Raw genomic sequence first — 16,659 nt, 5'->3', positions numbered from 1 at the left:
CATCATGAGGGGAACGAACAGGCTGGTGAGGACATATGAGGACATACACTACTTTAAAGCAATAAACCCACAACATCTATAGCAATCTGGTGAAAAGTAGAGCCCCAGTTTGACTCTAACACATGAAGAAAGAATTAAGGAAGTTTTACATTATGGAGATTTCTCTTTTGGGTTGGAGATCATTGTTAGAATAACCCCAGGTTGTGTCATTAAGCAGTACTTGGCAATGCTCAGGATCTCTACAAACAGCGTTGCTCTTCTGGCAAAAGCAACAAGATGCATCAGGCTTAGCAGGGCACAACACTAAGTTACCTTAAGAATCAGCTGGATCATGAAAGGTCACAAACCATTCCAGTTTTTAGCTCTTAACCTCTCAGCACAACTGCATAGCAACATATGCAAGTCTGTATACACATACAGTTAAAAAAAAGTCTCAAACATAACCTACAAAAATGTCCCTTTAAGAGAAGCAGAGCACCAGGCAGACACTTTTCCATTTCACTTCATTTACTACTGCAAGATGATCAGACACAGCAAGAATGAACATAGAGTAAGAGTCTATACAACAGCAGAGACAATTTGGGCATATCGGTGCATTTTATAGCACTCAGAACAGCATCCTTTAACACAGATGATAACATACAACCTTTCCAGTAGCTGATCTCACATTTTGGTAATATTAGAAGCATCATTTTCTTAAATGCACATTTTCCTCATTCATTCCCAGAGCTGTAGTCTGAAATTACCAGCCCTTTAAAGTAGCACAGTGAGATTTTATTACTGCATAAAAAAGAAGGACAAGATTAAAATTATATTTCCTGCACATTTACCACATGGTTACATTCACTTTGAAGAAATGCAGCCTTAGCACTCAATAGAGGTGCCTAGTACCAAGCAGAGGCACATTCTCAGATGTGCCTTTATGAATTTAACACCTTTGTTCCTTTAACTAGTCATAGAATCATCATGACACCCCCTTAAAAAAGGGCATCCTCAATTTCCTCCAATAATTTCATTCATTACATTCAGAATGCCCATTTCCCCCCAAAACAGCCTGATGTTCAGACTGGAGGACATAATGAAATCATTATGGTTCAGATATTAGTACCTACACTCGCATCAGAAATTCACATCCTTTTAAATGCACATGTTGTCAGTAAAACTCCTCATTTCTGTATATGAAAGATGTGCATGAAAGACAACAATGCTGAAGAACAAAGCACCTCATTAGCTCTCTGAGCACAGTGCACTGCAGTTTGTCATTATCTAATGTATTCCTTGCAAGCCTTTGGGCAGTGGATACAGCAAACCCTGCGGCTGCACCACAGATAAATACTACTGACATCCAAGCATCACCGGCAAAGGGCATTGCTCAAGATTACTCATCTTGGACAACTCCTATAATATTAGGGGTGGGGGGCAAACAGGGGCAACAAATAAACAGGAAAAGCACTACTGAGGTGCAGGAATATTATCATTGAGTGCATTTATTAATTAATTATTAATGAGAGATCTGTCTCTGGCTCACCTAGGGCCCTGATCCAGCAACCAGTGCGTCCTACATTGTCATATACCAACATGTTACAACGCAGATTTCTCATTGTTAATAGAAAGTTCAAATAAATGAAATAGGAAGAGAAAATCTGAATTGTTACTGCAGTTTATGAAGCATTTTAATATGACCTTCATTGAATCACAGGTGTTTCAAAAACATTAACATTTTACCTTCTACACAAGAGAGCTTTCTGAAATGAGGTCTACAAAACCTTCATATACAGCTGCAAAGACTTGTTGATACTGCAGCACAGTCCTCAAGGCAATGCAATTTCTTACAGATAAGCCAGGAACAGATTCATGAAATGGACATTTATGCACTAAAACTATTAACCAGACACCAGAGCCTGGCTGCTGTGCACCACAGATAATTCCTCATCCCGCCCCACCTGCTACTGTGGGCTGAAAACAAAACTCTTCAGGAGTTATTCTAAATATGCTGTTTGACTCACTGAAAACTGGAAACACGTGAAGCTATTCGGTCGTACATCAGCTGTTTAGGCATTGAGCATTTAGAAGAATTTACCAGCATCACACCAGGAGATGAATTATTGGAACACAGCACTGGAACTAACAGCCAGACTTCCTGGATAGCCTTGAACAAGCTTAATTCCCCTGTCCCTCAGCTGTCTGCCCAGGGCAGCACATCCCCAGCCTGTGATGGTGTAGATCCATTAGTGTTCTTCCCTATACTGACAGCATCACATGGCTGGCCTGACAGTACAGATGTCATGCTACCACCACAGCACGTCCCAGTCCTGCACGCACAGCAGTTTGCTAACTGCCTTCTTTCAAATATTGCTATAATTATTTAACCAACTAGTCCCATTTCTATCCATTTATTCCGCTAGTTTCTACTGCGTTGCAGAGGCTTTGGTATGTAAGCAGGGTACAATTTTGCTTTGTTTTAAGTTTTGTTTAATAATTGGTTCCTAACTAGTTTTAAACACAGAAAAGTTTCACATATGCACAGATACGTACACAAGGAAAACAGTGTTAATTATTTTTGTCCCCCAAAGGTCTGTTATTAGGTAGTATGATTTTTTTTTTTTTTCCAACAAAAGAAATGCCAAAACAGAGGAAATTGTACTCCTCTGCCACTGAAGAGACCCACTTTGGAACTGAATTTCCTGAAAAAGAAGAGAGCACAAACATTTCTCCCCTCACACAGCCTGCATATGGAATTGTCCAACATCTCTGAAGTCCTGAAAGTCAAGTGGGACAACCACAGACTTCCAACTGCCAGCTCAGCTCCCCCACGGCAGGAGGCTGGCACAGCAGCATGGCATGGGCAGCATAAGGCTGAGGGTTGCTGCCCCAGCGTTGGGTGCTGTGTGTCACAGGGCAGCAGGCAAGCTTGTCAGGACACAGTTCATTCTCTCATATCCAGAACTGCCCATTGCAAAAATAGAAGAATTATTTCAGGACATGTTTTAAAACATCTCACTGCCATACTGGTTCTTCCCTCTCCCTTTCTTTTTCAGGCTAATGGACGGTCAGCTCCTCACCTAGGCACTAGGAGCAATTGCCTTTTTACTAGTTGAAGCTAATGTTTTCAAAGACCTCGATGACCCCAAAATTACCCCCCCTCCCTCCCCCCGCCCTGCTCTCTTGACTGCAAAGGCACAGGAAGAGATTTTCCTAGCACTGAGCCAGAAAAACAGTTGCAGGCAGAAATTAAACAGTCCTCTTCCCATCTTTTGTCTTTTAAATCTCCTTTAATTAGTAAGCACAGCTAAAATAAACCTTTTCCTTGTTTTGATTTTCTTATTTGTTTCTTACAGAAGAAATGCATCCTTCCTGCTGATGGACCTACCCCACTCTGTTATAAATAAAGTTCGCTTGTGTAGATATATGGTCCTTTGAGAGGCTTCCTCATACAACCCATCTTACAATTAAGACTACAAGACGCAGAAGTAAAACTTGTCTTACAAAGCCACTGAGGAGCAAAGGCATTTTTGGGGGTAAGAGCACTACTGAAACCACAACTTATTTTATGTGGAGTGCAACAGTTGACAAGCACAGGGCTTGTGAGTGATCTACCAAAGCAAAGATACATTTGCTGAAGTGCACCATAAGACACTGTTGATCAAACACTGTTCTTTCCTAAAGAAACGCTGGCACACAAGTATACATCACCTATTGCTGTGCTGTGCAAGCAAATTTCAATACTGAATAGCCTAGTGATTCCCAGCTGCCTAGGCTACAAAGAGCACAGCTGGCTCCTGTCATGACAAGTGTTTGTCAAAAGATCACGGAAGTCAGGGGAGCTGCTACAGATGAGCTGAATGCACCGGTGGCCCTTTCATACTATATCCAAATTTTGAACTACAGTTAAGAACTGGTCCAGATCCATGCAAGTTCTTGAATTTCACTGGAATGCTTAGCATTTTCACATTTTAGCTGTATAGCTTTGATTTTAAAATTTTAATTTTACTGGGAGGGAAAAGAACTGTTAATTTCTATTAATAACTATGCACTGAAAGAGATACTCTATATGTGTTCATGTTTTTGCTTTCTATAAAGGACGTGATGAGGAAAATGTGACCATCTTAAACTTCACTGACAAAAAAAATAGCAGGAAAAAAAAACATTTAAAAAAATCAGTGTCACGCACAGTTTCACAGAGAAATAAAAAAGAAAACAAGAGTCCCTCAGCATACGAAGTGATGATGGGTTTGCCATGATTGTTTTTTCCCCCCTGGGAGATTACGTCTCTCAAGACGATGACATCCACTTAAGGGACAATGAACCACTATTTATATAAACGTCCATCAAGAAAACTAAACAATTGCAAATATTGACTGACATACAGCAGATAGGTTTGGCTTCACTGTCATTGGGAGATACTGTAGACAGCTCTTGTGGAATGGCAGATCTTTTGCATTCATACTTGACACATCACAGCTGAACATGACATCTCCATCAACAACAGAATAAGTGTTTAGTAGTCACTTTGTTTCCCTAACAGGGATATGTGCCTTTCTAATAACATAAGGAAAAGTACTTTTTTTATCCTAACAAACACTAACAGATCTTTTTTGTCATTATACTAGAGATTACCTATGTAAACAGTACAATCATATGTTAACAAAACATTTGTTTTCTTTCTCCAGTACATCCCAAAACACAAGTCTGCATTCTGCTACAATCATTTAAGTGGGATGAAACATTAAAAATGCATCTATAATGCACAAAAGCATTTTCCCCAGTTGCAAGATCTATTTTTGTGCAGTTTTTTTCATTTGTTTGTTTTTATTAATACACTAAGTCCTTTAATTGAACTGCAAAGCAATTAGGAGACTCAAATCCAAGTGAAGAATCCAATGTCAGTTGAAACAAGGCAAAACAGCACTGAGAGGAGCATAATGCATCCTCCTACTGCCTCTGAGCTCATGGTTGCTCAACCTAAACTTCCTCATCTCTGCAGTTTTCCTTTCAGAACTGAGGCTTTATAATCCTAGTTATTTGCCAGCCTCACTGCAACGCGCTCACAAGGAGTGCAGTTCCCATGACATGGACAGGACAGCTTAACTATCAGTAGGATGTAGCAGAATAATACTGGGCTTTTGGAAACATCAGTACTATTTCTATGACCTCCATACAGGTTTTGGACACTGAAAAAAGTGAGAGAAACTGAGAAAATAAGACTAGATGCCCACTTTGCCTTGCCTTATCCACAAAATAGCAGTTTGAGCACAGTAGCCTTAATTGTCATCATAGTCATATTCCTACCTGAGATTTAAAGGAAGAGCGTGTGTGTGCACTAGCATAAAACAGGAGGATGTAGCCACAGGAAACTGATAATCAAAATATTTTTCTTTTGTAATGCATTTTAGTTTATCATCAGGACTTCATTTTTAACAAACTTCAGAAATGTAAATCCTTGTTCTATTCTATTCACTTCACCCTTTCAATCACTCCAGCAGGACAGAAGGAAAGTTGTTGTTGTGAAGCAGGATAATTAGGGAGTTATACTGTAATTACTAAGAGCAGTGAGCACAAAGACAACACTAAGACAAGCTGCCCGAAGCTGCCTAGGCCGTGGAAGTGGTGTTACTAAAGTAATCACTGTCAAACTGTTCTGCAAAGCTGCTGGGGAACTCTACATCAAGAGGGATGCGTAAGCCAAAGCGCATTTCCTGAACTGGAGAACACAGGCATTCACTGACGATTTGTAGGATTTCCATCTTTTGTCTTAATATGTATTTCTAGCTTGCTGCAAGTTGGAAAGCTGAGCTCATTGTGAACGTTTCAGATCTTTCCATATCGCATCCTGAATCTCACAGTTAATTTGAAAATCAGATGGGAGTAAAGGCCAGTAACTTGAGAATCACTAAGACACCTTCCAGATTGGACAAAGAGACAAGTTAGGTATGGTCTATATATAAATGCTCAGGGTGAAAGTGCAAGGAACCATGCTTTTTCCACACAGTGGATTTATAATTGGCAGTACTCACGCTTTCCTGTGTCAGCCCCCCTCCCCCCCCCCGTGTCAGCCCCATAGGTGCTAATGCTATTGTTTGAGCTCTGCAGGAAGGCTGCCAGCACTCAGCATTCACACAGAAGCATGCAAGCCTGAGAGCTTCTGCACTGAACTCTTGGGAGCAGCACAAAGGCAGTGCTTTTTAGTTCTGGAGATCGATAGCAAAGCCTCCTCCAGCTTTGCTCATCAGGATGGCTGTGGGCCTTGTTCTCTAGTTACTGCACCAACTGGTCATACAGTGGCCAGTTCCTGCCCCACAGGTCTCACTCTCTAGCTGTTATTCCCTTATTTAAGTAGACAGTCATATCATTTGCAGATGGAAAGGAAGCGGATAACAAGAGAAGGGCAGATGCAAGTTTCCTGACCAGTGGCAAGCAAAGACAGACACAGCACGGCTCCTGTCTGCAGGACAGTGCTGGGGACACCAGAGCACAGGACTGACTTCTGCTCAGCATCCCAAGGCTGCTTCCTAGGGACGTACAGGAAGGGTATTCCCCACACACAGTGGTAATGTGCCCCCTCTTCACTGTGCTTGCCATTCTCAGATAACTATCATGCACCTTACCACAGGTTACAAAAACAAACAAGAACCCACAGAGAGAAAATGCAGTCTCACTTCAGATGTTTACATTTGTCCATTTTACACAAACTAAGCCATGCCACAAAGCAAATCCTTAGCCACTTAAAAAATTTTCAGTTCATTGACAAATGTAGTCAGATCTCATTCACACAGAGCCTACAGATAAGCTATGAAAAGGTGGAAGGATCTCCAGCATTGTTTCCTTCTAATACTCTGCGTTCACAGCCAGAAGCAACTACCTTCACGTACAGGATTTTAGCATTATTTCTGTGCTTGGGTTGTAAGCTTGAGAAAACACAGGACATGTCCTAGCCTCAAGTTAGCCATCAAGCTTCCACCACACTGCTAGAATACATCTAACTAGCAGTTTCCAGAGATTTCTCTTCACACCAGACATGAATCCCCCAGGAAAGGGGGAAGCACATTTCAGAACAAAAGTCTGTTAAGGACATTAGTTACATGATCCATCTCTTTCTAAATTTTTACACCTGTGAAATTAGCACCTCACATTATCTCAGCTGTCACTATTTCAATTTCTGTATATAGGAATACCCCTACACTTCCACCATTTATTTCACTTCAGTTTTTTCTAAGTCTATATTAAAAAGAAAGCAACATTAGAATGTAATCAAGTCCCAAAGGCATTTCAGAGATATTAGAATATTTCTCATCTTTAAAATTCTGCTTCTGTTGATCTGTCTTAGTAAGAATGCAGTCTTCTTCAAACTTAAAGGGTCCAAGCCTACTGGATTTAAAGAATGGCAGAGATAAGGCAGTCTACAGAACTGTAGGCTGTCTTCATTCCTTACTGACATCTTTCTTGAAAAATGGTGATCCTTTAACCTTGGAACATCATTTCTGAGGGAGCTGATTAAATGAAAAGTCTGTTTTGGTCAATGCTAATTATAGCAGAAGACCTCACAGTAACCCTTAAGTGCATACATTCTGTCTTGCACACTGTGCTAATTAAGAGGCTGAGCATCATTCCTTCAGTTCATCTAAAATTACATTCTCATGGAGGACAAGATATTGCCAATACAATTTACAATATGAGCAGAGTCTCTTTAAATTTGCCTAACTAATATTTATTTCTTCCAGGTCAATAGTAATCAGTAAGAAAAGCAGCCACAACTTTACTCCGCAAGATTCCTTTAAAACAGAATACAACATGCTTAAGATACAGAGGGTTGAGTTTGTTCCCCCATCTCTCCCCTTTGAAAGAGAGATTGTTTGGATTAAGATCGTTTTTTGGTCTGATGTTTTGGGATTTTTTGTTTGTTTTTCTGAGCTTTTTGTTTGTTTGTTTCTGTCATTTATCTCCCCTCTTCACTCTTCCCCCTTCTCCCCCCCAACCTACACAAGGAAGCTTCTAAATAACAGCCCAGGACGTCATCTCACAGAGCATCAATTGACTGGACTCTGCCTCCCACACAGGAAAGTCTAGAAACTCTGTGCTTCCTTTCTTGTACCTGCTGGTCTTACACCAGTAAAGCAACAGAGGTCAATAAAGCATTTCTCCTGACTGTTTTTAATAAGGCAGAAAAGTTAGGACCACTTTTTCCTGTTTTTACTCCACAGTGACTTGATCACCAGTTTCTGATTCCTAACTGAAAGTGTTTGTTCTCTGCTATTTAGAGAACATAATTCTTTAAAGATGACAGAGTTTAAAACAGTTTGTATATAATCTTAAGCTCTGCTTCAGTGTTAGAGATTTCTGTACCTTTACATTTCTACTTCATTCTCCACAATGCAAAAAGAAACTACTTTACTAAAGACAAATCTGTAAATAGAAGCGAGAGCAAAGGGAACATCATTTCAGAGCAGAGTCCATCTTCCAGTACCTTAACACAAACATCAAATGTTCCAGTCTTGAATGGATTTTCTGTTGCACTTGGTTTAAACTTGTCCCTGCTGGCCTAGGAGATATAAAAAAAACATTTTACATCCCTTCCTAGCAATGCCCCTTGCTTAGATGATCTGCCTTAAACCAGAGGTTACAGTTTCTTGTGACTCATTCATTATTAATCCCACCCAAAAGCCAACTTCAATGCCTTGGCACCTTGACTTAGCTTTTAAGACTATGTCTCCAGGACAACTTCCTGCAGCACAGAGATAAAGACATACAGTATGTCCAGCATGTGATTTGTTCACTTACCTTAGGGAAAGGCAGACATCCCCTCACTGTAGATATAAGGATAGAGCAGCCTCCTCATTACCCAGTGATGAGCATTTCCTGGTCACTTTTCCTCCAGTACAATTCATCAGTTTTCACCGATTTCATCTCTTTACCAAGTGAATTTGAAAACCACAAGATAAAGATTCTGCTAGACAAATGATTCCTTGTTTCACTACATGCTTGTTTTTCCCAGCAGAATAACGAATAAGTATAAGCAAGCACAGTACTTCTAAGTCCAGAGTTCTCCATTACACGGCACTTTGAAAGCACCCTTCAAAATCCAAGTGAGAATGTTACAGCCACATTTATAGAGTGCTACGTGTATCAAGGAAAGTCATCCCACTGTAAACGTATGCGAGCCCCATCATTAACCACGGTCTCCTACTGGTGTTAGCACTCTGAAGAAATTGATATTCTTAGGTTTAAAGTCCTTTGTAGTTTGAAATAGATCACTGAATGAGAGAAAGCCACCTCTCACTCAGGTTAAGCATTTTAGTTATGTTTAGTCTTCCCACATTGCACTATGCAATTAAAATAAACTACACCTTCCATCTTCAAAAATAAGATAAATTTTCATAAAAGGCATTGCATTCGTATTCCATGTAACATGAGCATGGACGTATTTAGATGGAATCACCAGGTGTAAGCCTGCAAGCCAGAATAACCTCTTGATCATAATCACACCTGTTCCATAGTTATTCAAGAGAACAACTTCACAAGTACTTGCACAGGCAGCCTGAAGTTCCTGGCAATAACCTCCTGGCATTGCTGAGAAGCTGCCATCAATGCCATCCCTTCACATATCATCTCACCACCAGCATGACTGCAGCAATAAGGACCACTATCATCAGCGCTGTCATTACACAGTCCCAAAGGAGAACAGACTATCAAGCACCATCCCTATACGAGCCTACATGGGCCAGGAGTCCTCCAGTCTCCGCACCAACCCTCTCTCCAGCACAGGAGAACAACTTCCAGTCCATTCCATGCCATAGGGGATAGGATCCATACTAAACTGGTTCTAGCAGCCAGCATTCTGGCACGAAGCACACGAACATCAGAGTGAAGGCACATGCCGTGTCAAAGCAGTGAGTGTGCTGCTCAACCAGAATGGTGAGGACAACTGCCATTGCTTTGGAAATCCCTCAGTTCTCAAAAGAACGTAGGGACTTAAAGCTTTTTTTCCCCTACTCTCTGTTCTCTTCATTAAAACCACCTTACCATCACCAGTGTACCATTCTATGAAGACATGTTTACCTAAGTAAACCAAACAAACAAGGAAGTACTGTGATGCCACAAAGAGCAGTCACATGGAAAGGTTACAACATCAATTTTTGTCAGTTTTTCTCCAAAACAACACTAGCCACATTTCTTACTGCTTTGATATACTTGCTAGACAAGGGCCTCTACAACTGTCTTTGGATTATGCAACTGTGATGCTCACTCTGAAAGCAGATTGCTTGTTTTTAAACCCATTTATTGAGGTGTTATTCACTAGCCAACCTATAAACTTGTGAGCCCTTGAGTTACATTTAAATAAACACTTTTTTTTCTTAATTCACCACACCCTAAAATACTCCACAGCCTACTGAAAGCTGACAGTAGACAATACATCAGTTACATTGATTATCTCCTTGTTTTACCAATCTGAGGGGGAAGAAGGGACTGTGTATGCGTGTCTAATGTTTTCCACCAGTTTTATTACCATGAGAAAGCTATCTATCACAGAGCTAGACAGCCATAAAGTGATTTAAAAGGGATGCAAAACCAAATGGGAAAAATCATTAATCATCCCCAAAATGACACAAAATGGATGAAGAACAAACTAATTAAGCCTTCTTAACTTTGAAATACTAGAATACGGGAATATATCCAGCAAGTTAACGTTTACCCACTGGATAAACACCAGCTCATATTCTAGGGTTTTCAATGCTGGCACCCATTTCAGGCCTTAGCTAATGAGATAGCATACTTCCATTTTTCAGTCCACAGTCACATCTTTTAGCTCTAACTCACATTACTACGAATATAGCAAAGCACTAACTCAGGGCTATGAAGAAATGAGCATTTGGCCAAGCGATCTGAAACAAAATAAATGGCTACAGATTTAGATGGTCACTTAAATAATGTTATCCACCACTGGCTTTTTTTCCCCCCACCCCAGATCCCCACTGAAATAAAAAGAATTAACATAGGTTAAGTGTTAGAAAACTTAGGTCTTGAAAAAAAATCACCAGAAAAACACTAAAGTCATTTAAAGAAAATACACTTTCAATCAAGAAGTGCTAATAGCAATATTTGCTTCATTTTTCTTAACTGTCCATCTTTCCTTCGGAAGAATCTTCACAAGTAGATGAAATATTTTCAAATTGTCTCCTTATCACTTCACATCTAGATTAACATTTTCCCTTACAAAAGCCAAATGCACATACATCAGGCACAAATTGGCTGATATTACTGCAATAAGACATATTGACCACTTCTTCAAAGCAGAACAGAAGCTCCAGCAGTACCTTTCTAGCAGCCTCTCCCACACCATCATATGAAATTTCTCTACAATATTCTCAAAACTATGTTTCCTAAAGCCTCTTTTCCTACAGACGTGTCCTGGGCTTCTTAGCCCACTTATCTCCTAGCACTTCCACTACTCTGTGAAGCCAGACAAGTGACATCTGGGCAGTGATGCTTTTCTGGCTGACCAATGGGTATGAGACGTGTGCTCACTGACCAGCTGGCAGAAGTGACCAGAGCCAAGACGTAGTTGCCCTTTCTCAGTGGGAAGCACTAATTGGGCATTTTTCTTCCACCCAGCTGCTGATTTTTCTAGGAAACTTGTAGGAACTTAAATATATTTGAGATATCTTGCTGTAGGTTAAGTTTGGCAGCCAATAAGTTCAGGAGTCACCATGGAATGAAAGGAAGAAAAAGAACACTAGAACAAGTGCATGCTTTTCCTTGCTACTGCAAACCTGCCTGCGTGTATGCCACAAAGGTTCACCAAGCATCTCTAAATAGTTTTCATTTTTTTCCACTTCCATACTTCTTGCCTTCATTACTCCCTCACAAATGCTACCCATTTTCACTAAAGCCTGACCCAACATTTTTTAACCTGTCTTTAAAGTCTCATTCCCTCAATTTCTAGAGCATTTCTTCTTCCAATTCAGCCAGGCCTGAAGAAGTGGCAAGTAGCAACTAGAGAGTGGAAATATCAAAAACATACCATTAAGAGATGCACAATAATATACCTCACATTTACTGAATGCATGTTTCAGATGGAGGGAGAAACGTCTATTAACCATGACATTGTTAGATCCACAAACTCTCTATCTAATTACATGTTTGTTAGCATGGCAGGGCAACCATTCACATGGCTACAGCTCTTCAGCACTCAGTATTGCCTTATTGGTCAGCAGGAACTCAGGAACAGCCTTGCAATCAGAAGCTATGTGTTTCAGAGAATATTTGTCAGCACTTCAAGTTCCAAAACTTCCTTAAGATGACACAGGCCAGCCTGAGCAGTCTGTGAGCACAGGAAGCTCCCTTCCAGCCTCCATCCATCCACCAAGACACAGTTTATATGTGCTATCAGAAATAAATGCCCTGGAGCTTATGTCTGTGAGCCTATACGAAATAACAACCACACAACAGGTATTTCTAATATTTTTGCAAGAAGCATTCAAGCATAAATTTCTGGAATTTGATAAGCACAAGTGATTCTCCAAAGCTGATAATAAGCAAAAAAGATGGCTTGTGAAGCTGGTAGGGCTCACATAGGCTGAGATGTGTAAAAGTAGCTCCTTTTGTCATTCAAATACATAGCTAAAGGGAATATAATTGCTACACTGTGTGTAACAGCCTGGACAGTTACAATAAGAGGAAAAATGCAGTTCCATAAACAAAGTAGTAAGAAGGTATATCTGAGATGTCACAGCAAAGGCAGATTCCTATTGCTTATAGGAACATTACAAGCAAGTCCCTCTCACAGAACTGTAGAATGTCATTTTTAAGTTACTAGGTTCATGCATTCCTCCAAACAGGTATAACTAGCATCTCCATTGTAAAAAAGGATCATATTCTCTCACTTCAGAGGAAAGTGCTCCTAATGACTACTTCTCAAAAACATGGCCAAGGTTTTGACTAAGTCCTTGAAAACACCATCTCCATCATTGGCTGCCCCAAAAACCAATTTTGTTATTAAAAACAGAACAAAAAGCAAACAACATTATTCTACTGAACAAATCCACGCTTTGCCCAGGCCTAAAGTGCTACATGTAGTCTGGTTCCCTTATCGCAGTATGTGAAAGTTTCAGAGGTTTCAGAGAGTTATGAGCCTTCAGCTTGGGAAATGAAAGCTTCAGGAGCAGGTGGCAAAAATAAATACTTTTTTTAAACAAAACTTATCACATAGAAAGCAGAATGGAGAAGGGGGAAAACAATGTTTATAATCTCTTCTGATATAGAAGACTGAGTCCAGTAAATGAAGCCATCAGGAGCCAGTGCAGAACAAACGTGCATGGTAGTTTCCCACACAAACAATAGAGAACTGTGCCAAACCATGCCCTAGAGAAGCTGGAAAGCACTCAGGATGGTGTGGGGGAACAAATATGTGGAAAGGGAGTCTGATGGGTGCCGCTACAGACTACACACATCAAGGACAGGAAATCCCCTGGTTGGGAAAAAAAAAAAGTGGAGGAGAGAAGCTACTGGGAGAGGAGGTGCGGGGTAAAGCAAGTGCCATCTATATTCATCTCCTTGCCTATGAATTACAGATCCTGTTGGCTCAGAAAGACTGTGATAGCTGTTACAGCTTCTCCAGGCTTATACTCACAAGCTAGCTGGCAGCTCAGGACTAAAGTTCACTACTAATGGCCTGTAACTCAGGTGCAGCATTATTGCTTTCTCTGAATTTGTTAGAAATTGCCATTAATAGAACACGTTGTCCTAAAGCAGAGTTACCAAAACCTATCCCAGCAGCATTCTCAGTGCCTGCAAAGAAGCAAGGCCACAGAGCCAAAAAAAAAAAAAAAAAAGGAAAGAAGAGGAAAGAAAAAAAAAAACCAACAGCAAAACAACATGAAGTACAAAACAAGCCACAGTCCTGAATAAGTCAATGAAGGAGTAACATTATCCAGGAACCATGTTGGACCAGAATGTAGTCAGCTAAAATGGGTTAACAGTTTGGTAGTTTGGCAAGCACATAAATCTACTATTGCTACTAGCAAACTGAATACTTGAAGAAAAGAGAGCTAGTGAGCCCTTTCACCATTTCAGTTTTTAGGAAGTCATAACAACACAACCTCATGCTCCAGTACCACCCAATAACGTGTAAGGTCAGGTTCATCACTCAAAGCCAGAGCAGCTCTGCTGTACTTCAGGAAAGGTTTTTTTTTTTTTTTTCCCCAAAACAAAGTTATAGAGTATCCTTTTCTTAATGTGGCTTCATCATTTTGCTTAAGTTTGCCAGTATCCCAAACCCAGTGCATAACTGTTCTATACATATTTGATATACATTCCTCACACTCACGATGCAAAAAATAAAGCTCACAGACCTAGCAGGCAGACCTAGAGAGAGCACGGGGCAACAAACCTGTGTTATAAACTCAGATGAAATGACTTAAGCCTTGACAACCTAGAGAAGTAATTCTGGAAAAGGTAGAAGGCCAGGTGGAGTCAGTATGTGCAAGGAATTCCAGTTCTCCATGCGACTGTCCAGGCTAGACCCATTTCTACTTCATTCATTACTCACTGGGTGACGATTATAACAACAGCTATGATGTTTGTGCAACATTCAGGCCACAGGAAAAAAAGTAATTACTGCAGTAAGCCATTCAAGTGAGAACTTCATCAACTTTAAAGGATGTATGTGACTTTCAAAAATGTATCAACAGTTCCATTCAAACTCCTCCTGCAAGTTACAGTGCCTGCTACATAGCTGACACCTTTGGAACATAAGATTTCACACTAAGACACCGCATACCCAGTAGAAGCAAATTACTTCTGTGTCTTACAGTAATAATTTTAGCTGATACAGCATGATAGCTTTCTCAGGAAATAAGATTATTGGTTTGAAATTAGAAGCCAGCTGTATTGCCTTTTGAATACAGGAGGTTGTTTAACTCTTATCAAGACCAATAAGGAAGTTGTTTGACTGTAGGTCAACACAATACAGTAGGATGTTGGATTTCAGACTCCACTGCAGATAAAGTGCAAGTTCACGTTGGCTGGAGCAAAAAAAAATAACACAAACCAAGGAAAGCTTTTTTCCTTTTTTCTTTTATTCTTAATACCTCCTAAATCCACAAGGGACTTTTCCTGAAGCATTTCTAACACAGTGAATACTGCACACCAGCTGTAAGATAAGCACTTGCTTTTCCTCTTGCTAATATTGCTGCACCTTACTGGGCAGCACTATGGGCACCAGCCTTCACAGGTCCCACAGCCTACTGCAGTCACCTCTTATTTCACTGTCCATTGCCAGACTGCATCACCTCCTAAGCGCAAAGGACATTAGAGGACAACCCATACACTTGGTTTTGCAGCCAAAGGAAAAAATAGACCAGGCCTGCAAAACCAATTTCCTGGCAAAAAGCAACAGTCGTATGGCAGAAATTGCTACATGATATAGAAATCAATCTTACCCACTGTAATTGCCAGAGCCAAACACTTATGCTTTACACATTGCCCGTATTTCTTTTCCTTGCTTCCGCACAACTACCACGTAAGGCTGACAAGCCTCAAGTGTTTGTTCAAGACCAAAGAAGATAAGGTTGTGTTCAGAGCAACTGAAGGAATGCAAAAACAAGCCAATACTCTTTTAATTGCTAGATTAGCTATTTCCCTAGGCCAGGGAGCCAAGATCATTCTGATGGGACAATGATGCACGCCATGCACAAAACTTCTTAATAAAATATTTTAACAGAGCTCCATGATGGAATTCCCCCCCACACATTAGCAACATGCTCAGCAACCCTGTGACAGCCAACGGCCTACAATGCCAGAAGATTTGTTAGCCATCTGCCCAGAGATGGCTAAGTTTGAGGGCTGGCACAGATGTCCTGGATGGCCACAAAGCCATTAGCACTGTGCTGCCTCCACCACCAATCAGCTCTAGAAGCATTCCTGAATTAGCTGCCATGTTTGAACTGAGGGTTGCCTACCCTACAGATGGCACTCTGTACACCACTCCTACCCCTGCTGTTTCAAGTAGGGCATGACTTATAAACAAGGTAAGTCACCTCATGCTCCTCTTCCCACTGCATTTCACTATTAAAAAAAAGTTGCTGCAGAGAGACCACGGAAGCATCCTAGAATTATTATTCCAGACTCTTCAAACATTTTCTTCAGTTACGTTTTCCTTCTAGAAATGCAGTGTGCTAGAGAAGATGTTCTTAGCTGGTGGGAATCAGACTCTCCTCCCTTCCTCCCCCCAGCTCCTCTCAGACACACAAACAATAAAATCTATTGAATGGACTTCAGCACCTGACAGTCACTGAAGCTGTTCCCACTTGGAGTCCATACTGCCTTCTGCTCAATCTTATTTCCTTGTTGGGAGTCAAACTTCGCTTATGGACAGATTCTTCCATGCAAGCAAGTGCAAGTATAGATAATTACAAGCAATGCTTTTTCCTTTATTCACAATTATAACAAATCAAGATTTAAAAAAAGAAATAACATGGACAGAGAACCTACAAGCTGACCTGAAGTTTGAACATTCTCACATCCTGGCTCTCCTGTAAAAATAGCAGGCTTGAAAAAGGACAAAGTCAGCAGCAGTAAGGCTGTTCCTGCTGCTCCACCGATGCAGCCAGGCCTGTGGCAGGCAGATCCCACAGCAGCCTCCTCTGCCACCACTGCCTCCAGCCT

General features: G+C 40.7%; 1 protein-coding gene across 4 annotated transcripts in view; it reads right to left on the bottom strand.

The window, feature by feature from the left end:
• Positions 1–16,659, bottom strand: part of ITGA6 (integrin subunit alpha 6) — a 114,598-nt gene that overhangs the window by 74,456 nt on the left and 23,483 nt on the right. Inside the window, exon 1 of one of the 4 annotated variants that reach the window (XM_031599470.2) lies at positions 8,776–8,897. The exons of the other annotated variants lie outside the window; for them this stretch is intronic. The gene's annotated coding sequence lies outside the window, so the exon portion shown is untranslated. Of the gene's footprint in view, positions 1–8,775; positions 8,898–16,659 lie in introns of those variants that run through there. 4 annotated transcript variants of the gene reach the window in all.

This window comes from Phasianus colchicus, chromosome 7 (assembly GCF_987193195.1).
Source record: "Phasianus colchicus chromosome 7, bPhaCol1.hap1.1, whole genome shotgun sequence".
Lineage (NCBI taxonomy): Eukaryota > Metazoa > Chordata > Aves > Galliformes > Phasianidae > Phasianus > Phasianus colchicus.
This window is presented reverse-complemented; position numbering and strand designations above follow the sequence as displayed.